Below are 24,692 nucleotides of genomic sequence, written 5' to 3'. Positions count from 1 at the left end.
CAACCATCCAGGCTGTCTTTGGCTGGGAATTTGTTTTACTCTTTCTTTTTGTGGGTTCTGCTGCTTTAGAATTTGTTTAGAGCCATTTTTTTATAGGTATTTGGAGTGGTTTGGGGGGAGAGCTCAAACAAGTCACTGCTTTCCCTCTGCCATCTTGGCTCCACCCCTCTATACCCACAATATTTGAGAGAACTGCATCAAATAGTCAAATAAAGAACAACAATAATTCTTCAAAGCTGCTTTAAAAATGAATGAGAGATGAAGGGGTGAGAAAGAGGGATGCACTAGGAGAAGGGGGCACAAATGAGGGCATAATGCTTGAACTTCACTTTCATCAGAATTGTTTCAAAGAAGGACTCAGTTCTATATAGAAATCTAATTTACCCACTAGAGAAATAGGAGAGGAGGAGAAATAGAAAGAGGGAGGGAAGATAAAAGGGAAGATGGATTAAGGAAGACAGTGATCAGAAATAAAACAGATTATTAAGGAAGGACACGAAAAAAAGAGAGAGAAAAGAATAAACCAAAGAAAATGGGATGGAGGGAAATACATAGCAATCATATCTGTGAATGTGAATGGGATGAACTCACCCATGAAATGAAGCAGATTTCTGAATGAATTAGAAGTTAGAATCCAACAATATGTTGTTTACAAGAGACACATTTGAAACAAAGATACACACAGAGTTAAAATAAAGGGCTGCAACAGACTCTAATATGCTTCGGCTGAAGGAAAAAAAGGAAGGGGTAGCAATCACGAGCTCAAAGCAAAAGCATAAATAGAATTAATTAAAAGATAATCAGAGAAACAACATTTTGCTAAGGGGTATCAGACAGTGAAGTAATATAAAAAAATTTACAGCAAGTTTCTCTGATAAAGACTTCATTTCTCAAATATATAGAGAACTGAGTCAAATTTATAAAAATAAGAACCATACCCTAGTTGATAAATGGTCAAAGGACATGAACAAGCAGTTTTCAGAAGAGGAAATCAAAGCTATCTATAGTTATATGAAAAAAATGCTTTAAATCGCTATTGATTAGAGAAATGCAAATTAGAACAACTCTGAGGTACCACCTCACACCTATCAGAAATGAAAAATGCTGGAGAGGATAAAGGAAAATTGGTACACTAATTCATTTTTGATGGAGTTGTGAACTGGCCCAATCATTGTGGAGAACAATGTGGAACTCTCCACAAAGGGCTATAAAACTGCGCATACCCTTTGAACCATTCCACTACTGTATCTGTACCCCAAAGAGATCAAAGAAAAAGGAAAAAGACCTATATATACAAAAACATTTATAGCAGCTTTTTCTGTGGTGGCTAAGAATTAAAAGGTAAGGAGATGCTCATCAATTGGGGAATTGCTGAACAAGTCATGGCATATGATTGTGATGAAGTGCTATTGTGCTTTAAGAAAATGAGGGTGTGGTTTCAGGGAAAAAAAAACACATGGCAAGAACTATATAAACTCAGTGGGTGAGGTAGGGAGTGGAAGGGAAGGAGGGAATTTGGAACTCAAAATTTAAAAGGAAAAGAATATTATAAATAACAAATTGCTCAATGTTAAAAAAAAATGAGGGAAAATATATGTGTGTTATGTATATGTGTGTGTGAGAGAGATAGAGACAGAGGGATAGCCACAGGGATAAACCCAGACAGTGACAGAGAGAAAAGGGGAGAAGGAGGAGAAGAAAAAGCAGAAGGAAGGAAGGAAGGAAGACAATTTTAGGAATGGTAATTTATGACATGATAGATTGGCCTATCAATTTGAGGCAAAATAATCAGAAAATAAACTAAATGATGCTGGAAAGAAGATTGGGGTGAAGGTAGAAGGTGGGTAATAAATGGGGAGTGGTGAAGTGGAGAGCAAGTAGAAATTGAAAGGATAAGGCCAAGTTCTTTGTGTCTTTTAGGTTATTGAATAAGACAAAAATCAAAAGATTCTTGCAAACTCCATCAGGAAGATGCAGTCAGATTGACATCAAAGCCTTCGACAGTTTAGCTCTAAATTTCCAACTTAGGTCTCAGAGCTACCTTTTATTCACCCTGTTTTGCAGGCAACCTGGATATTAGCTTGCTTCTCCAAATAACTCTGTTATTTATTTTTTTATTACCTCTGTGGCCTTTCTTACACTGTCCTGTCTACCTGGAATGACCTTCACCCACCATTCTCCCCATTTAATTCATACCTATTTATCAAGGGTAACTTGAAATATCTTCTCTTTTCTGGAAGCTTCTTCTAGCACTCCTAGTCAGAAGGAATTTTTCTATCCATTGAAGTAACTTAACTCTTTGTACCTCTCTCTTTAACTTGTGTATTTCTTTTCAGTTTTACTAGGCTATAAATTCCATTAAGACAGGGACAAGGTCTTGTCTTCTTCATCTTTCTATTCCCCATATCCCTCATAGTTTGCTTTTCCTCCCCATTATGCTTCTGACTCTCCAGACCTTACCACCAGGACTGAACTTCCTTCTCATGCTGGGACTTCCCGCTATCATGTCAGCCCCCTTCTCCCTTTGGGGAGTTCCTTCTGGGGCTAGGCCCAGGTTAGCCATATTGCATTCTTTTCCTGCTGTGCTGCTGGTTCTACAGACTTAGTCATTGCGATAGCTGTCTTTTCACCCTGGAACTTTCCTTAGCGCCTGGGACCTTCTTGCCCTGGAACATTCCCTTTCTCTAGCTGATGAGTTTCTTCCAGAGGCCGATTGCTGAGCTCCCCTTTTATGTTTTGTCCCCCTCCGTTAGAATGCAAGCTTCTTGAGGGATGGGGTTGTCTTTCCTTTTGTTTCTATTTGTATATCCAGTGCTTAGCAAAGTGCCTGGCACACAGTAAGCACTTTAATAAATGCCTGTTGCCTCCTTGCCATAGCAGCCTGCACAACCAATCAATAAGCATTTAGTAAGTCCTTACTACGTACCAGGCAGTAAGAGCTTTGTCTGTTCTAAATACATAATATTTGTTCAATCAAGTTGAAAGCACTGTCCTGAAATGTCTTCCACAGCTTTCCAGTGGTTAAGAGGCCTTTCAATTTAACTTAAACACAGCCAGTGATAATTAACGAAATGGCTGTAGTTTTCTATAGCATAATATTTCATAATCTGTTTAATTCTTTCCTCCTATTTCTTTCCAACCAGATATATTTATCTGTTAGAGACTTTTTCTGGTGAAGTTCAATAAAACAAGCCCCCAGGAAAATGTAACCACAACACCACTCTTTTTGATAGGAGGACAAGCTCGTGGTTTTTCTGGACAGGATTCATTGATTCATGTAGAACGACTGTACGGCAGATATCCTTGGCACGCATTTTCACTCTGGCTCAGGGTTCCAATTAAAGTGCTTGAATATTTTTTGATACTGTATCTCATTATATGCACTAGCTAGAGATAGTTCATTGGCAAGTCACAGCTGTAAATTGGGCCCTGCTGTTCACAAAATATTATTTTCTCTGTAACAGAGCCTGTCTCTTGGAATAGCCATTGTCACCATTGTTTATTGCACCTCAGAATATTGTTCTGCTATTGAGGAAACAGAAATTGAAGACAAAAGACTGGGAAACAGCTAGTAGTTCAGTTTAGCTGGAATGCAGAGTTGATGAGTGGGGATGTTGGGGCCAGATTGTAGAAGGCCGTAAATACTAAGGCTGCAGAGTTGTACTAGCTAGGTGACCTGAGGCAAGTCATTTAACATCTGCTTGCCTCAGCTTCCTCAACTGCAAAATGGGGATAATAACAGCACCTACCTTGCAGGGTTGTTGTGAGGAACAGATGAAATAATATTTGTAAAGCACTTAGCGCAGTACCTGACATATAGTAAGCAATATGTAAATGTTTATTCTCTTCCCTTCCCTTCCCAAAAGAAGAGATAGCAGTGCTCCTTTGTCCCTTTATTTCAAGGGAAGTGGTACTGTAATGCCAGAATTGGTTGATGATTTGGTGAGCGTTGCTATATTATAGTTTTCCTTCTTCTTCATTGTTTATTCTTTGTTTTAAGGACTGCCCCCCACCAGTGATGCAACGAGGAGGGTTATAGTAGGAAATATAGGTGATATAAAACAAAATGTATCAATAATAATTTTTAGGAATAATTACTTGGCCAACACCGAAAGAAAATCCTCATAAAATGTAAGGATGGTCTTTAATCCTTCCAGTTCTTCCTATCTAAAACAATATTAATCTCTGAACAAGACTAATTTATGAGGGTATCTGGGGGCAAATTATAGACTTTTCTCTCTATCTGTAATGAAACTAGACTAGGTATCTCTTTAATAATGTTCTGAGAGGTTATAACATGGGATGTCCTTATACTGAGATGCTCTTAGCATCACAGTAATGAAAACCTATCAAATAAAATTCCACCAATGTACCTTATGTGCTTTTTACTAAATTCTGGTATGTTTAGTAGAAACAGGGGAAGGGTCTGTGATTTAATTGGAATTCCTTTAGTGGAATTTCCCTTCTCCATGTAGATTGTAATGAGCCTTAGAGAGTTACCAGAGCACACAGAGATTAAATGATTTACCCAGGGTCATGAAGCTAGTTAATGTCAGAGGCAGAATTTGGACCCAGATGATGAGAGGATAAAGTTACTTCTAAGACTTGATTGACAGCAACTTCCCTGAAGCAAATATCTCCCAGCAAATATAGGGGACAAAACTGATACTGTGACTTCCTGGTTTCCTTGACACAGCTTCCTGATAATTTAGGGGCATAAAAATTCCTATCTTTTTGAATCTCCATACCTTGATGAATTATTGACCCAACTTGTTTCCCCTTGAAGATGAGGAAAGAATCATATCCAGAGAAGCTAAATGTCACTGTCTCCTTGTTGCATATTCTTGCTGTCTTACAGCAAAGTAAACTAAGTGAAAAATGTTTAGTGACTTGTGAGTGCCTCATTCAATCCCATTTTGGAATCTCTTTCATGAAGTGATAAATGAATTCTTTCAATTTCTCTTTTACTCTCTTGTACTAGGATATCCAGGCAGTTTTCCTTGATAATTTCTTGAAATATGATGTCTAGACTCTTTCTTTTATCATGGCTTTTAGGCAGTCCAGTAATTCTTAAATTGTTTTTCCTTGGTTTATTTTTTAGGTGAGTTGTTTTCCAAATGGGCTATTTTACATTTTCTTCTATTTTTTCATACTTTTGATTTTGTTGTTTTTTGATGTCTCATAGAGTCATTATCTTTTACTTGCATGATTCTAATTTTTAAGAATTATTTCCTTCAGTGAGCTTTTGTGCCTCTTTTTCCATTTGGCCAATACTGTTTTTTAAGGTGTTATTTTCTTCAGTATTTTTTTTTTTTTTGCCTTTTACAATGCTATTAATTTTCTTTTCCTAATTTTCTTGCATCATTCTCCTATCTCTTCCCATTTTCCCCTCCAGTACTTTTATTTGATTTTTAAAATAATTTTTTAGCTCTTCTAGGAATTCTTATTGGACTTAGGTACAATATATCCTTGAGGCTTTGTTTGCAGCTGTTTTGACATCATTTTCCTCTTCTGAGTTTGTGTCTTGATCTTCCCCATTACCATAGTATCTCTTTATGATTAGGTTCTTTTTTTGGTTGTTGTTGTTTACTCATTTTTCCAGCCTATTTCTTGACTTTGAATTTTATGTTAAAGTTGGGATCTGTTCCTTGGGGTCAGAATGGGGAGGCACAGTATCCCAAGCCTCAGGTTTTTTCACACTGTTATTTTCAGAACCAGTTCTTAGTGTTTGGAAAGTGTTTGGTACTTCCAAGGTAGTGTGATCGGGGCAGAGGTGTGGTCACTGCTCTTCGGTTCTGCACTTTGGTCCTTACCCAGGAAGGACCCTGATCTCTTGGGATAGCAAGCCATACTACACTTCAGGGCCCTTGCTCCCTTGTGACTACAAGCACTTCTCTATGCCCTAAACTGTGTCCTAGAAGTGGTTAGAAGCAATGGAGTAACCAAACAGTATACAATCCTGTGCCCAGTGCTAGTACAGTAGTCCTTTGTAATCTCTTTCTGACCCATCTACCACCTCTGGCTTCAGTGCTCTCAAAGCTGCTGCAGCTTTTATTGCCACCTCCAAGGACCACAGCTGGTGTTGTCATCATCTGTGCTCTAAGCCAGCACCCACCCCAGTGTCACAGATCTCTCTTTCTGGCCTCCTTGGTTGTCTTGGGTTGGAAAACATCTCATCCTGACATTTTGTCAGCTCTGCCACCCCAGAATTGGATTTGAGGCATTGTTTTAAAGTTCTTTGGAGAGGAATCTGCCTTATCTAATCCTAGCATCAAACTTGAACTAAGAGGGTACTGGCATTACAGCTGTATTTCTGATACAAGTTTTCCTGAACCCAGGTGAATCACCCCATACCTCATTTCATCTGTACAACAGATAGAAAAAAGACAGCATGGGTCAGTGAAAAGAACACTGGATTTGGAGTTTGAGGATTTGGGTTTGAATCCTGGGTCTGACACTAATTATGTATAACACAAGGGGCTTGGTTTGGATTAGAGTAGATGAGCATCATGGTTCCTTCCAGTTACTATTAGTTGCATTATGACAAATTTGCAATGTATTCTTTCTTAAAAAAAAAACCCGAAACTACTCTGACATCTATTTTATTAAAGCAATTTTTACATAGAGTTGTAGAGACCATGAAATCACACCAGAGAGAAAGGTGGTGGTAGAAAAACAGGTAAGAACATTATACACGAAGCATAATAACATAGTCTAGATAGATTACTAGCAGGTAGCCCTAGCATTCATCACTGTTAACATACTTTCTGAAAGTCACAAATGGTTGCATTTCTAAATTGTTCCTACCAAGATATATATTTGTATTTATGCAGACAAATGTCAATTAAACAAATGTTCTGGAGGTGGTAGCAGGAGTTATTTTCCACATTATCACAAGATCTTCCCATAGGCATGAAATAGGAGAATGTAACAATCCATTCAAACTGGGATCTCATTTACAACTGAAATCTACCAGATTGCATGAGGAAACAGACTACAATTCACAGTTCCACTGGGCATCTTAGCTTGGTTGTACGAGTGTTCCTCTCTTATTATTACAGAGCTGAGAAAAGGCAATGTGAATTACTAAGGATTATTTTTTATAATGTTTACTTTGTAAGTTGAATAATTTGGAATGAATATCATTTGCCCTTATATTTTGGGACCATTGTATGACAAAATAATATATTTTCATTGAAATATATCCAAAAAATGCTGAGGTGCTCTTGGCTTATTAATTTTTAATAGTCAACAGTAAAGTTATGAATGCTATTGAGGCACTGCTGCTTGGGGGGGGTAATGTTTACCAGTGGAGAGCCCAATTAAAGGGATTAGTGTTGCAATTGTTACTGTCCTTTTTTAGTTTGTTTGGTTTTATTTTGAGGGGCTGGATGAAATTCTTTCAGAATGACTCCTTTTTCTGGGGCTTAAAAGAATATCTAATAGACCTGCAATTAATATATTATCTATGTGTGCTTTTTGACTAATGAAGGCTTAAAATCAGAAGCAATACTATGTTAATTGGGTATTATAGATTAGTTTGACCATTTTTCTCATTAGACAACATGAAAAGAATAATACAACGTAGTATAACTGAATGTCTTTTTTTTTCAATTTTTTAAAACATTTTTTAGTTAAAGTTGTGAGTTCAAAATTCTGTACCTCCCTCCCTGAGATGGTAAGCAATCAGATATAGGTTATATATGTGCAATTATGTAAAATATTTCCTTATCAGTAATTTTATACAAAAAGACTTGAATAAAAGAAAAAAATGAAAGGAAATGAAAAATAACATGCTTCAATCTGTATTCAATCAATATCAATTTGTTTCTCTGGAGGCAGATAGTATGGCTTCATCATTAGTCCTTTGGGATTGTCTTGGATCATTGCATTGCTGAGAATAGCTAAGTCATCACAGTTCCTCATCAAACAGTATTGCTGTTACTGTGTATGACATTCTCCTGGTTCTGTTCACTTCACTATGCATCAGTTCATTTAAGTCCTTCCAGGTTTTTCTGAAACTATCCTGCTTGTCTTTTCCTATGGCACAATAATATTCTATTATGATCATATGCCACAGCTTGTTTAGCCATTCCCCAATTGATTATTTCCAATTCTTAGCCACCACAAAAAGAGTTGCTATAAAATATTTTTGTAGAAATAGGCCCCTTTCCCTTTGTTTTTTGATGTCTTTGGGATATAGACCTGGCAGTGGTATTGTTAGATCAAAGGGTATGAACAGTTTTATAGCCCTTTGGGCATAGTTCCAAATTGCTCTCCCCAATGACTGGATCAGATTCACAACGCATTAGTGCCCCAGTTTTCCCACATCCCCTCCAACATCCAATATTTTCCTTTTTTGTCATTTTAGCCAATCTGATAGGTATGTGTGAGGTGACACCTCAGAGTTGTTTTAATTTGCATTTCTCTATTCCATAGTGATTTAGAGCATTTTTTCATGTGACTATAGAGAACTTTAATTTCTTTCTCTGAAAACTGCCTGTTCATATCTTTTGATCATTTATCTATTGAGGAATGACTTGTCTTTTTATATATTTGACTCAGTTCTCAATATATTTGAGAAATGAGGCCTTTTTCAGAGATACTTGTTGCAAATTCCCTCTCCCCCCAGTTTTCTGCTTTCCTTATGATTTTGGTTACATTGCTTTTATTTGTACAAAAACTTTAATTTTATATAATCAAAGTTATCTATTTTATATTTTGTAATGCTCTCTGTATCTTCTTTGGTCCTAAATTCTTCCCTTATCCATAAATCTGACAGATAAACTATTCCTTGCTCTCTTAATTTGCTTATGGTATCACCCTTTATGTGTAAATTATGTAACCATTTTGACCTTATCTTGGTTTATGGTGATAGATGTTGGTCTATACCTGGTGGTGGTGGTGGGGACCTGTGACCTGAAGACCAATTTCTGCCATATTGTTTTCCAGTTTTCCTAGCAGTTTTTGTCAAATAATGAGTTTTTGTTCCAAAAGCTTGGATCTTTGGGATTATCATATACTAGATTACTATGGTCATTTACTATAATGTAATTTGTACCTAATCTATTCCACTGATCCAACTCTATTTTTTAGCCAGTACCAGATTGTTTTGATAATTACCACTTTATAGTATAGTTTGAGATCTGGGATGGCAAGGCCACCTTCTTTCACATTTTTTTTTCATTTATTCCCTTGACATCTTGAGCTTTTGTTCTTCCAGATGAATTTTGTTATTATTTCTTTTAGCTTTATGAAATTTTTTGATAGTTTGGTATGGCATTGAATAAATAGATTAATTTAGGTAAATTGAATGTTTTTTGTGAATATATTCATGCTCTATGTTGCCATTAAATCTGAACTCAACTATAAGAAATAGAAAGACTTTTGTTCATTTGTAAGTTATAGTCAATTAGAAGGCATCGTGGTGTAGTGGATGAAAGATGGCCTCAAAGCTATGAAGACTCGGGTTCAAGTCTGACCTCTGACACACACTGGCTAGGTGACCCTGGGCAAGTCACTTAACCTTTAGTTTCTTTGGGCAACTCTCTAAGAATAGTAAGTTGTATAGATTCCAAACTGCTTTAGTAAGGGGTATTTTCTTATCATGGACAGCTAGGTGGTACAGTGAATAGAATGCTAGGCTTGGAATTAGGAAGACTTATCTTTCTGAGTTCAAATCTAGCTTCAGATATTTACTAGCTATATGACCCTGGGCAAGTCACTTAATCCTGAAAAAGAAATCAACAATACCTGAATGCTTATTTGTCTGTATTTTAAGGGTTAATGATAGGAATAGGCACTGATTCTATTATTCCATTGTTATAAGAACTCCTTGCTGAGGAAATACCCTCTATCATTGCAGATCAGTACCTTGAATAAATCATTTATTAAACCCTTATTATATGCAAAGTACTGTCCTAAATGTTTTGGATATGAGTAGAAAAGTAAACCAAACCCTGCTGTCAACAGTTTGATCTCACAAAGAATCCATCACCAAGGGGCCAGTCTCCCTCCACTTAGCCAGGCTTGTCCTCAGGTAGCAGGCTCATACATGAAAACTTTCTTTGTTGGGAGAATTTACCAAAGTTTCTATTCTTCTTGCATAGTTTCTGATGATCTAAGGTCATCTCCATACCACAAAGTATTGAAGCATTGGAATAGAGAGCAGAAATAGCTTTTCAGTCATCAAAATAAATGTCACCAAGTTCCATGCTTATGCACTTTCACCCCCTCTAATTTACAGAAGCAGAGGCTCTACAATTGGGAAGCAGGGATGAATAGATTTTAAAAACCAAGTAGAGCTGAAGACCCCTTAAGCATGCTGAAAACTTTGGATGACTGTTGTGTTCCCTAAATTTCTGGCCCCACATATGCCCATCTTTCTTCTATAATTTGGATTAGGATTTAAAGTTTACAAAGTGCTTTAGGCATATTATCTCATTTGATGCTTTCATTAACCATGTGAGATAGATATTGTGTTGTCTCCATTTAAAAGATATGGAAACTACAACTCAGAGGAATTGATTAACTCACCCATAGTCACAATTCCATAAGAGTTGGAGGTAACTTAAACCTCGATTTTTACTGACTCTGAATTTCCCATCCTTTCCACTGGAAACCTAGGTAGAGCATGAGCTCCTTGAGAGTGGATATTACTTCATTTTTGTCATTGTATTCCCAGAGCCTGTTACATACATAGTAGGTATTTTGTACATGCTCGTTGATTTATTGACTAAAAATCTCAGGTCCTTTGACTCTTCTTTATTAGAAAATGTTCATTTTGTTTGTTGTTGAGGTTTTTCAATAAAAGAGACTTTAAAAATAAAGACTCATCATTTTGTTTGTGCAGAGAAGAACCAATAAAGAACTCCCTCTACCAATGCAGGTTGGCACCTTCTTTGCAATTTGCAGAGTTGCCTTGGGGCACTGAGAAGTTAAGAGACCTGCCTGGGATGGCCTAGCAAGCACTTGACAGGGGCAGAACTGGAAGCCTGATGTGCCTGAGCCCAAGGCCAGTTCTCTATACATCACATCATGCTACCCCTCCAATACTGAAATCAGTCAGCTCCGTATCTAAATTTTAAGACTGGGTGAACAGCTTCTGTTGATTCTTGATTGATGGTTGGGTCTGGGGGCACATATATTCCCCCAAAATGAAAAAAAAATACATGCATAGAGTTGTCAGTTAGGAGTGTAATGTACAAAGGACTTGATTGGATAAACAGAAGGGAATAAAGTTTCCACTGATACCGTCAATTATTGAGAAAGCACTTTCTTTATTTGTGTACACTGTTTGCACCCAGTATTTGAAATGCTTTTTCCCCACTTTCACTCTATTTGGCAGGAAAACTTTTCCATATCATATCTAGCTATCAGTCAATGAAGTAAAACCCTCATTCCACCTCACCCTCTGGCACTATCACTTTCTAATAGAGTTTTACCCAAAGGATGTATCTGCTCATCACTGTATTGAATTTAGAAAAGCTTCCACAGTGCAGTTGTAAAGCTTTGAAAAGTCCTGTTTGTAGAACTGGTGACTGGGTAACATATTTTGAGTGAAGTTGTAAACACCACATGAATAAAAGCAACAGAAAGAAGAAAAAGATATAGATTGAATCTGCTGATGCTAAAATGCAATTTAGCTTTCTTTCTGATAACAAGTGACTAGTTCCATCTCTGAGCTCTCTACCCTCCACCTCCAAACTGAATGAAGTTCATGGAAGACTGAGTCACTCTCAGAGGAAAGGATGCTTTCTAATTGTTTCAGGAATATAGACATTCTTTTCTGAAAGCTGATGTCCTGGAATAAATACAAGGAAATTTTTTTTCTTGTAGCAGTTGAGTAAGTGCTTAAAATTGAAAATGCAGAAAGTTGTGCTGTCTCCTCATTTTTCTGTAGATTTTTTTTCAACAAATGGGCAATTTGTGTAAGGGTGATGTATAGTGTGCAGACATCCAGGGACAGCTGTCACAGGTATTTTGCAGAGAAGTAATGTTCAATGAGAAAACCTATTCTAATTTAAATATTTCATTTTGCTAACAGAGATTCACACCACTTGTGGCAAACTCTCCCTCGGTTAGCCTGAACACTAATTCAATCCAAGAAAATTCAGTTGTCACCTCTTACTCTACAAGTGTTGTGCACTGAATTGAAGAAAATGGAAATTTTGCCAGGAAGGAGGAATAGAATAGTTCTTCTAACACCTATTGCTTAGTGGAACCCTTGTCTCAATGCTTCAGATAATTAAAAGGAACTTTTAACTGAATTTGCTTCAGAATTCAAGAAACATTTCTTCAGCACCTACTCTGTGCAAAGCACAGTTTTAAGCATTGTGAATGCAAAGAAAAAAAACAGTCCTACCTTCAAAGAGCATATATTCTACTTAGGGAGATTCAACACATACACACATATGTATATCTACGTGTACATGTATATGTATATTGCATGTATACACACACACACACACACAAGCACAGCCTCATCACCTCTTGGCATTTCTTGTTTCCTTCAAAACTCAGTTCAAGAGCCAACCTCTATGTGGGCTGGTTCCTACTTCTACTCTGACCGCATCACCCACCTAAACTTATCTTTTATCAATTTTGTATGTATTTCCCACATACTTATATATTCGTGTTGTCTTCTCCATTGATAATGTCCTAATATATTATTATTAGATAGTAAGTCCAATAACCTAACAGCTCCCATTTTCTGGCAATTAGTTTCAATTTTCTTGGCTGTGTCCATACCATGCCATCTGTTCTCCAACCTCTACTTTTGTCTAGAACAGAGGGTCCCACCTTTGTGACCCTAAGCTCTGACTGTTGAGAATTTCACTTTATTTTGCCCAATTTGGGCAAAAAGGAGATGACCGATCTCATCTTCTTTCCAACAGGAATCAAGTCAACATTACTGTTCTCACAAGGACATTTCAATCAATTACCTTGTTATTCCTATCACCATTCTCTCTGATTTCTTAGTGTGAAACAGGGGAGATATGCAAAATTTTTGAGTTAAAGGCCAATGTGATCATGGTGGTTTATGGAGAAGATGACACAGCCTGTGGTATGAAGGATGAGTTGGAGAAGGGATTCAGTTTCCTCACATGTAAGATGAAAGGTTTAGATCAGTGGAGGGGAACTTATGGCCTTGAGGCCACATGTGGTCCTCTAGGTCCTCAGGTGTGGCCCTTTGAGTGAATCTAAACTTCACAAAACAAATCCCCTTAATAAAAGGATTTGTTCTGTAAAACTTGGACTCAGTCAAAAGGCTGCACCCAAGGACCTAGAAGGCTACATATGGCCTTGAGGCCACAGGTTCCTCACCCCTGGGATAGACTGTAGGGAGATGGACCAGTTAGGAAGCAATCAGCAGAATTTGGTAACTGATTGGATGTGGGACTGGGAGTGACAGGTATGTATATGTATATGTGTGTGTATATATATATATATATATATATATATATTCATATGTATGTGTGTGTGTGTGTGTGTGTGTATAAAAATTAGTGGGCAGAATTGATGGGAAGGAGTTAAATTTCATTTTGAACATACTGAGTTTGAAAGAGCAAGCAGGACATTTAAATGGACATATATAACAATTAGCAATACAAGACTGAACCACTAGAGAAACTTTGTGTGCTGGTAAAGATGCATTTTGGTAGTCATCCGCATGCTGGTAATTTGAGCCATTGGAACAAATGAAGTCCTAAAGGGAGAAAGTATCACTTAACCTCTCATGGTCTAAGTTTCCTCATCTGCAAAATAGAGACAATACCAGTCTATACCTCACATAATGATATTTTCCACAAGGTTAATGTGAGGTTCAAGTAAGATATCATGTAAAGCACTTCCCAAACCTTAAAGCACCATATAAATATTATTGTTTGTGTTGTTATTGCTCTGGTTATTATTATAAATGAGATGAGAATGGAGCCAAAGACAGAACCTTAAGGTTTAACTACATTTAAGGTATAGGAAAAGGATAATGAGCTACCAAAGAAAATATGTTTGGATGCAAGCTTTATTTGTTAAATTTAAAACCATTGTTAACATCCTAATTTTGCAAGTGCTATGGGCCATGTTTGAGCATCTGTTCATGACTACTGTTGACAATGTCAGCATTCTAGTTAACAGTGATACATGCTGTTGATTGATGATTGCCAAGTCAGTAAAAGGAAGGCTCCTTTTCTTTAAAAGAAACTTTTATCCTTTGGGATATAATTTCTAGGAATTAGTCATATTATTTTCTTAGCTAATGTTAAATAAATTATAGGAGTTTACAAGATGCATTCGTGCTTCCTTCCTGGGCTGGCATTGTTTGTGGAAAGTAATAATACTATTTTCCACTGGGTACATGACATGCTCCAATGTCTTTAATTCTGAAAAAAAAAAAAAAACAAAACATTGGATAAGGTTAATAATAACCAGCACCATACAGAGCAAAAACGTTGACATTGAATCTTAGTCTGAGATAAAACTGTGAAAAATAAATTAAGTTCACCTTTCCAACATTCCCCTTAATTTCTGAGGGTTCTTTTCTTTCTTCTTTCTCTTTTGCCCTCTACTGAAAAGTCCTGGCATCTGTCCAGATTTCCAGTTTTCCACCATGGAATTTTATCTGTATCTGCTTTCATGATTAATACCTTTCCTCTGTGCTACTGCTGCTCCTTCTCCTCCTCCTCCTATTGAAACTTGCCCTGTGTTTTGTATGCAATAAGCAATTAAGAAATGTATAAAGCAGAGTGGTTCACTGAAAAGAATTCTGAGTTGAGAGTTAGATGTGGGTTCACATCCTAGTTCTTCCACTTACTACTCATGTGACTTTAGAGGACCTTAGCTTTCTTATCTGTTAAGTGGGATCGATGGGGTGGACTGAATGAACTCTGAGATCACTTGCAGTTCTAAACCTAGAATCTTTCGAATTCTCTCAGATCTTGCTTAATATGAAGAACTAAAAGAACTTTCCCCCAACACTATTTCTTCTTTCCTCATTTTCCAAGGGACCATTTGAATTTTAACTAGGTCCTTCTGGGTATAATACTTTAACCAGAAGGAATGACTCAAAGGGTAAAAATTTCTAAAATTTCAGACCTCTGAGACAGAGATGTGGCATACTGCATTACACTGCGTATGTGCCAAAGGGCCTGGGTTGGACTCTAGAACAGTGACTCTTAAAGGCATTTTGGCTTACAGGACAATATTTTTTTTTTGCCATGAACAGTCATGGAACATTGAGTTTTTTAGCTGGCAGCACTAAAGGACACTAAGGAAATGTGATGTTCTTATGCTTGGTTTCCTTTCAATAAGAAGGGTAATATTTTTTATTGAGTTATATGTGATTTTAAGATTTGATGTATTTTAAGGTGACATGTAATAGGCAAGTTTAAAAGTAATTATATGAATACTTACCATGACTGCATTCTGGGTAAGAAAAATCTATACTAAACAATTTTTTTTCTTTTATTTACAATAACACAATACTCCATGTTTTGCTACTCTGGAGACAAAAATAAAATGAGCACATGCATAAAAACATACATGTATATACACACATATATGTATATATACACATATGTGTGTATATATTATGCACATGCATATACACACATGTATGTGTATTTATATATATGTAGAAATACATACCCATGTGTATATATGTATATATGTCCCCCCACGTACATACATACACATGCACTCATTGACAGCTTATATGTATTTGAAGACTCTCCTATATAGTCTTGTGGAAATAGCTCATCTTTCCTTTGAATAAAGGTCTGGGTTTTTCTAAGCTCACAAAGGGCTAAGTCAGACCTCAGTCCTTTTGGTTCAAGAAGTTTGATTGAGAGGTACTTTCACCCCTATCTTCAACCTCTTGATTTTCATAAACTTCTTTCCATTATGGTTTAGCCCTGGGTCTGAATAGAGGCCATGCCGATATATTCAATATTCAGTCTTGAGGAAAACCCTAGGGAAAAGAATGTATTTGGACTAAAAAAAAAAGTGACTAATCACTGAATGCTGCTTTCCCACTGTGATGGATCTGGGGACTCTTCAACCACATAGGGATTTTCAGTTTTGAAAAGCAAACTCCATCACTGTCTTGTTAAAAATAGTGAAATGAATATGCTCACAGAGGCTGAGTTCCCCAGATGAAATAGATCCCAGCCATTCTCCCGAGTCTGGACAGGCTTTCTGCTGACACTATTCATATGAAGTTTGGAAAGGAACTGATGTTGAAATTGTTTGTAACTCCTGTTTTTAAAATTGCTTTTATTGCCACATAATTTTAAAATTTATGGGCAATATTTTAATGTATTATAAGTGGATGGAATTATAAAGTAATAAAAATAAATGAAAACTGCTTCATGTCTTAATGATTTTTAATTTGTTCATAGAAATGAGAGAAAAATGAGATCGTACTGTTCCCAGAAAGAGCCACATGGGTAACAGCAACATTAAAGTGTTACCCCTAAAACAAAAAACCTGAGTGAATGCCAGGAAGTTTGACAGTTGTATTATCTTGTAAGGAGCTATTAATTTTAGGGCAGGTAGGTGGCACAGTGGATGAAGCAGTGGGCTTAGAAACAGGGTCATCTTCATGAGTTCAAGTCTGGACTCGGACACTTACTAACTGTGTGACCCTGGGGGAGTCACTTAACCCTGTATGCCTCAGTTTCCTCATCTGTAAAATGATCTGGAGAAGGAAATGGCAAACCACTCCAGTACCTCTGCCAAGAAAACCCCAAATGGGGTCACAGTGAGTTGGACATGACTGAAAAAATGACTTAACAAGTGATTAATTTACATGTCCTCTTCCCTCTTAGAAAATAAGCTCCTTGAGGCCAGGGACGGTTTTTGTCTTTCTGTATATTCCCAGTATTAGCCAAGTGTCTGGCACTTAGGAAGTATTTGACTTGATTGTTCTTCATTTAGTTGACTCATTAACATCTATAGTGAAGAAAATGTGCCACTGGGAAAATAGGAAAGTAGAGGAGGATAAAGAGATTCATTCATTAAATATTCGACACACATTTGTCAAGTCTCTACTGTGCTGCACCTTTGGTAGGCCCTAGGGACACAAAGACAAAAACAAAACAATTTCTGTCCTCAAAAAGCTTCTGTTTTCTTGTATTCACATACGCACAAACAACTGACAGTATTGGTTTAGGAAAAAAAAGCAGTGCTATTCTTTTAATAATTGTTTGTAAAAAGCTTGCCTCATGAGTAGCACTGTACTAGGTACAGAGGGTGATAGAAAGAAAATGGTTTCAAATTAATCTAGGCCTATTATGTGGTTCATAGATACTGTGCAGGAGGTAAAAGTACATGATTGCTTCCCTCCAGGTGGTTGCTGTCTAGTTGGGGACATAGTGTGTTTCATTAATAGAAAAATTAAAGTACAATAAAAGACATCTACTCCTCTCCCTTTTTTCTGGACCTTCCATCAGTGTGGAAACTTCCCGGTTGAGTCAGTGGGCAACTTGTCTGTTACTTTTATTCTTAGACATTTTTCTGGGGCACTGAAGGTTTAGTGTGTTGCCATGGATGATATGTCAAAGGAAGCATTTGAAACAGGACTTTCTGATTCTGGGCAGGGCTAGACTTCTTTGCATTAAGCCATACTGTATCTTGCATTGTTTTATCAATACTAGGAATTCAGAGAAGGATGAAGTATAAAAATTTAGAGATCAGTAGAGAGCAGAGAAGACTTTACAGAGAAGGTGGGACTGGAAAATTTGGAATTTAAATAAGTAGAGGGAAGGGAAGAGGAGATTATAAATGGGGAGGAGAGAATAGACCTCACAGTAAATGGAAAACAGCAAAAAAGACATGCCTGATTAGAATGGAGAGTGCCTATTGAAGAGAAGTAGAAGATAATGTCAGTTAGGCAAGGTGGGGTCACTTGATCAGCTCTTGAAATTGGACTTGGACGAAAAAAACAATAGGGAGTCAATGAAGATTATTAAGCACAGGAGTAATGTAATGAAAATGGTGTTTTAGAGAGACTAATTTGGAAGAAATATAGAAGATGGGTTTGGTGGGAAGGAATAGGGGAGAAATTAGATGCAAGAAGACTACTTATGAGATGTGATAGCAATGTAAGAGGGAAAATATAAGGGCTTAGCTCAGAGCAGTAATCTTAGAAGGGAAAAAGAAGGAAGGAATGCTAGAGACATTACAAAGCAAGAAGAATGAATATTCATTGGAGGTGTGTGTGGGGGAAGTAGAGAAATGAGTTTTTTTTTTTTAAGACTCCAGTTTTTTAAGCCTGTAGGAACAAGGAGGAAGGTGGCATCATTGACATATGAGAAAGCTACGATGGATAGGAAAGATGAGTCTGAACCCATTGAGCTTGAGTTAACTATGGAATGTTTATGTAATTAGAAATATATATATGTACATGTATGTATATGTGTATATATATATATATATGTATATATATTCTGTTAAGAAATGAAGAGGAGGGAAATATCAACATGGAGGTGATACCTGAAACTGGGAGAATAAAGATTGAAAATTAAAGGGCCTTCGCTAATAAGGTATCCTAATTATGGTAACAAAACCTATTCTGGAGTTTTTACTATGCCACAAACATTGGATGAATATCTGAGGACAACGTTCTGAACGAAATTGCTTTGCAGTGGGTTTTCTTTAGGTGTCCGGATACATAAATATCCTTGGATTGAAGGGGAAAAGGGTCTAGAGTGGATCCTGATGTCAAATTATATCTGCTTTCTAAGGTTTTGTGTTACTGTAAGGTTACAATGAACTTGAGGGGTTGCTAGAGTGAGGATCACATGCACAGTCAGAGGTGAATATCTTTTCTGGGACAGAGTTAGACAGCATGAATTTTGCATAAGGATTCATGAAAGGGGGAAGAAATAGTCATGTAGAGGTGAATAACGAATAGCAAAACCTCAAGTGAGTGTCTAGGTTAAGAAGGGCTCAGAAACAAAGTGTAAAGTAGAGTTGAAAGTTGAAAAAAAAATCATATGTTGTAATATACTCTGCTTTTTTTTTCTCCTCTCTTGAAAGTTCAGAATTTAATTAGATTTGATGTTGTGAACTCTTATGAGGAAATTACTAAGTATATGACTTGGTATCATGGTAAGAGTTTACAAGTCAGCAATATAAGGCTATTTCAGATTCTGCTGCTGTCTTGCTATTTAATATGGATGAATCTCAGCTGTGGAGGAGACCTTTCAAAGCCATCTAGTCTATTTGTGCATTTCCCCAGCATGGATCTTCCTAAGCTAGCCATAAAAGTAGTAATACCTTCTATTTGAAAAAGCTTTTAACTTTTCAAAGTGCTTGTCACATCTATTGGTTTATTGAAAAGTGTGCGGCAGTTAGAATGAATGGACCTGGGTTTGAACCCCAGCTTTGTTACTATAGCTGTATGAACTTGGGCAAGTCAAACTACCTCTTGAAGCCTCTTTCCTCTGCAGCAAAATGAGTGTGTTGAATTAATGTTCTCTTATTCTCTTTTAAAATAACATTTTATTGGTATCATTTGTTTTTGTGTAACCTATTTTTCACAATGTTTCCCTTTTTGTCTTCCCCCACTTCCAGAGAGTCATCTCTTATAACAGAAAATTTAAAAAAAGAGAGGAAACAGGTTCAGTAAAAATAACCAAAATATCAAAAATCATCATACATTACTCTGAAGTTGGCGAAAAAGACCTTCTCATATTTCTTCCTTGGGGCCCTTCTAATTTTGCAGCATTCAATTTCTATTGTTTTGTTGTAGTTCTTCCCAGTCACATTATTATGGATGGTGTCCTTGTGTACAGGGTTTTCCTGGTTCTGATTATTTAACTTTATATCAGTTCAGATGTCAGTTCCCCATTTCTCTATATTCATAATATCACTATTTTTTCCAGCCCAATAATTTTCCATTTCATTCATTTACAGTAACTTTTTAAACCATTTCCCAATCAGTGGGCTAGCTGCCTTCCTTAAGGATCCTTTCAATTATCAATCAGTAATCCTATGATCTTATTTGATATTCCCAACAACTCTTTTAGATGTCTATAGCTGTTATTATGTCCACCATTTGACAAATGAAGAAACTGCTAAACAAAGACTCTAAGAAACTTGTCTTGGGGTTAATAGCAGAGTCAGGTCTAGTATCCAAGTCTTCAGTGTGTCTTCATTTTGTTTCTTTAGATAATAATAATAATAGTTCTTATATAATACACATATGCATATCTACATACACTTACATACTGTTTTAATGTTTGTAAAGAACCTTACATATCTCATTAATCCTCAGAACAACATTGAGAGTTAGGCACTAGTTTCTCCTCTTTTTTATAGATAGAATTGAAGCTATGGGATGTCAGATGACTTGTGTGGAGCCAGCTCTTTTTGCGGTTAGAAAAGGATTGGAAATTAAGGGAATGCCCATCAATTGGGAAATGGCTGAACAAGTTGTGGTATAAGAAATGATGAACAGGCAGGTTTCAGAAAAAACCTGGAAAGACTTGGATGAACTGATGCTAAGTGAAGTGAGCAGAATGAGGAGAACATTGTACACAGTAACAGCAACACTGTGTGATGATCAACTTTGATAGACTTGGCTCTTCTCTAGAAATACAATGATTTAAGACAACCCCAAAAGACTCATGATGGAAAATGCTATCCACATCCAGAGAAAGAACTATGGAGTCTGAATGCAGATTGAAGCACCATATTTTCTCTTTTTTTGTTTTTTTCTTTCTCATGGTTTTTCCCTTTTGTTCTGATTCTTCTTTCACAACACGACTAATGTGGAAATACATTTAATATGATGTTACGTGGATAGCCTATATCAGATTGTTTGCCATCTTGGGGAAGGGGTGGAGGGGGAGGAAGAAAAAAAAATGGAAATCAAAATCTTATAAAATTAAATGTTGAAAAATAAAAAAAGTAAACATATTATTCATTTCTATTCTTCTCAGTCTCTTTGCATGAGCCCCTTCCATCCTTCTACTCTTACTCTCTACCTGCTAAATTCCAAGCAGTATAGTAAAAAAGACCCCAAAGAGTCATAATACCTGGTTTCTAGCTGTAGTTTTCTATCTGTCTGGTTGATCTTGGATAAATTATTTGTTTTTTTTAGACCTCAGTTTCCTTGTTCTTAGAATAAAGTGTTCTCCCTTTTCCTTTCTCTGTTTCCAGTATCTTCCATCCTTTCCCTCCCTTCCCCATGCCTTGGTTTCCACTGGCAACCAGGGAGACCATTTGTGTTTTCAGATCTAAAGAGACTGCTGTCCATTACCCCAAGGCTTAGTTAGCCTCTTCCATATATAATAATGTCTATTTTTGCCAGCATTCTCATCATTTCCTATGGAGGCCTTAACCTGTAATAGGAATATGATCATTGTCTAAGAATAAACAAGTTAGAGAATATATATATATATATGATTTCATGCTATAGGTGACTATCAATGCAACATGCAGCTGAAACTGTGAGTAAAATTGGGTAAAATCTATTGAAAAAGTCATTTCCCCAAGGAATAAATTAGAGCAAGCAAACTCACCCGATCTTAATCATGTAACTGACAGCCAAAAACACAGGAGGTAGATTTGAGCTTAAAATGAAAATAACTGAGATGAGCAAATTAACATAAATATATCTGAAATCAAGAATACATTGCTTTTATTACTTTGAGAAAAGGACCCACATGATGGTAATAAGAAATCTCTATCTATAACACTTTCTTCATAATAACCTTTGGAGGTCAGTAGTAGAAATATTATTATACCCATTTTATAGATGAAGAAATTGTAACTCAAAAAAGTTGAAGTGGCATTTCAAGGTCAAACAACTAGGAAATCTGGAAATGTACTGAAATCCACACCTTCTATTAAATATTATGTAATTTCTACTCTATCACAGAGCTTTCATGATTCATACTACATAGGATTCATAGATTGGCTTTGCTCAGTTTCATTTCTAAACTCATTGATCTGATATTAATGAAATTACATATCTGTGCCTATAGGAGAGGCAGTGTGACCTAGGGAATAGGGGATTGGTCTTAGAATAAGTAAGATCTGTGTGCCAGTCCTGCCTCAGACATGTACTGGCTGTGTGACCATGGTCTATTTAATCTCTAGGTGCCCGAATCAACTCTATGGGATTACAAGTAATCTGACAGCCTGACAGTTTGTATCAATGGAAGGAGTTTTCACAGACAGAGATTTAGGAAAATATCATTTTGGTAGCTGTCAGGTGGATGAATTCAATTCAAAAGGGGACAAAATTCAGGCAAAGAGGCAAATAAGGAATGTATTATGATCATCCAGGCAAGAGGGATGAGGATACACAGATCTCAGAATCATCTGAGTAAAGATGATAATTAAATCCATTGGAATTGTTGAAGCCATTGAGAAATTGTAGAGAGAAAAGTTAAGATGGTTCAGGATGGAGTCTTGGGATATACCCACAGTTTGGGAGGGGGGGGCAAAATATGGAGGATGAAACAGCAAAAGAACCTGAGAAGGATCTGTTAGGTAGGTAGGAGAAAACCGAGAGAGATCAATGTCATTTAATCTAAGAGAGGAGAAAGTACCCAGGAGAAAAAAGGGAAGGCAACAGTGCTAGATGCTGCAGAGAGGTCAAGAAGGATGACCACAGAGAAAGAGTCATAGCACTTACAAATTATAGGCCATTCATAACTTTGGAAAGAACAATTTCAGTTGAGTAATGAAGTTGAAAGCCAGATTGAAGAAGATTTAGAAGTGGATTAAAAGAGAGATAAGAGCAGACAGTCAAGAGAGTTTTTTTTGTATGTTTTTGTTTTTGTTTTTGTTTTTTTTTAAGTGTAAGGCACTCTGTCTCTTTAAGACCCTTTTCATATGGACCAGGTCAGTGATGAAAAGGGCAGAAAAAATACAGTTGATATTCACTGGTCAAGGATCCATGTTTATGAATTCTTCTACTGACTAAAATTTATTTGTAAGTCCAACATAAATAGTTGGCGGTGCTTTCTCTGCTCATTCAAGGACATGCATAGAGTAGTAAAAGTTCAAGTTGCCTGATGCACATGGTACCAGTAGAGGTTGAACAAGGGAACTCTCTGAATTCTCATTTCAATTCTCATATTGTGAACAAATGGCCTTTTTATGCCCAATACTGCATCTTTTTTTGCATTTTCCTGCTTTTTGTTGATGATTTCACTGTTTAAAATGGCTTCCAAGAGTAGTACCAAAGTGATGTTTAATGTTCCTAAGTACAAGAAGTCTGTGATGTGCCATATGGAAAAAATGCACATGTTAGATAAACTTTGTTTAGGCATGAGTTGTAGTGGTGTTGGCCATGAGTTTGTTGGTAATGAATCAACAATATGGTACATCCAGAAAAGGGCAGAGGAAATCTGTATATGAGGCTGCTCTAAAAAGTGCTAAAGGAAATGTGACCAGAGGGTCACATGTTATGTTTTCGTCAGGAGCAACAGTCCACTATTTGTTAATTCAATGTTCATGGCAAGTCTGTAAAACATAACTACCATGAATGATGAGAATAGATTGTATTTTTGTGTAAACATAGAGTTATATTAACTATTTAAGGATGTAAGAAATTGGCACTGTTGTAGGTGAACATTTAGATACCTAAAATAAGTAGTAAACAAATTTTGTTTTTAATAAAAATTGCTTTCAGATGAGATTTGAATAGCTTTGGACAGATAGTTAATTGTTATATAAATATAAAAAATTAAATCATATTGTGACTGATGTAGAATGATACATTACTTGCATTTGTCAATGGTTTAATGTTTTAAAGAGGCATTATGAAAATAATTGTATTTATTAATGACTGATGGGTAAATGTAAAGAATAGTTTCAAAGATACCAAAGGTACCATTGAACTGTATTGAAGACTTTAAAGCTTTAGGGAATTGTGGTGACCTCAGCTTATTTACTTACAAGTTTTATGACTAAAAAGGATAAAACTGAGGGAAAAAATCATGAAAAACTTGGAAACTGGAGCATGATTTAAAAGGGACTATATCTTATAGGGAAAGTTTGGAGACTTATTTCTTTTTAAATGAAAGGCAAATCACTGAGAGGCTTTCATATAAGACATTGAGGAGATAGGAACCAGGTAAAGGAACTTGATAGAAGAACCATACATGGGAACCTGAGCAGAAGAATTAAAGAGACAGCAGGGAGACAGCTCTTTTTAAAATGTGGTTTTTAGAAGCATCCAGCCGACAGAAAGCTTCTGCTAAGTGATTTCTGATTGATGGGAAAGAGAATTGATTTTATTGGTTAAGAACTTTAGTAATTGCTGTTGCCCTTTAGCACCAGCTAGGTTTGGAGAGAGGTGACTCTCTCTTGCCTCTTTTTTCTTAAGGGCCCACTGCTCTCTGCTGCCACCTCTGGCCCAAGAAGTAAAAGTCAAGGGTGTTTTGCAGTTGTTTTCTATCTTGGTATGTTGGCTAAGTTTGTTTGCCTCGATCAGTCAACCTGAGCTATATTGTTGGGAACTCTGTTCTGATTGTAGGACATTGAATTCTTGTAAGTGAATAGATTGACTAGGCTGGTCTGTGTAGCTTATAGATAGCCAGTGATGAGCTCTGCAAGTCTTCAGCTTAAAAAGAACTGCTATTTGCATTGAAAGGTAGTACCTTCTAAATATCCTTTAAAGAGTGATTACAAATGGAAAAAGCTTATAAATGTTTTTGAATAGAAAAGAGAAT

Source organism: Vombatus ursinus, unplaced genomic scaffold (genome assembly GCF_900497805.2).
Source record: "Vombatus ursinus unplaced genomic scaffold, bare-nosed wombat genome assembly UNPS02014830.1, whole genome shotgun sequence".
NCBI classification, from domain to species: domain Eukaryota; kingdom Metazoa; phylum Chordata; class Mammalia; order Diprotodontia; family Vombatidae; genus Vombatus; species Vombatus ursinus.
Note: the sequence above shows the minus strand (reverse complement) of the source record.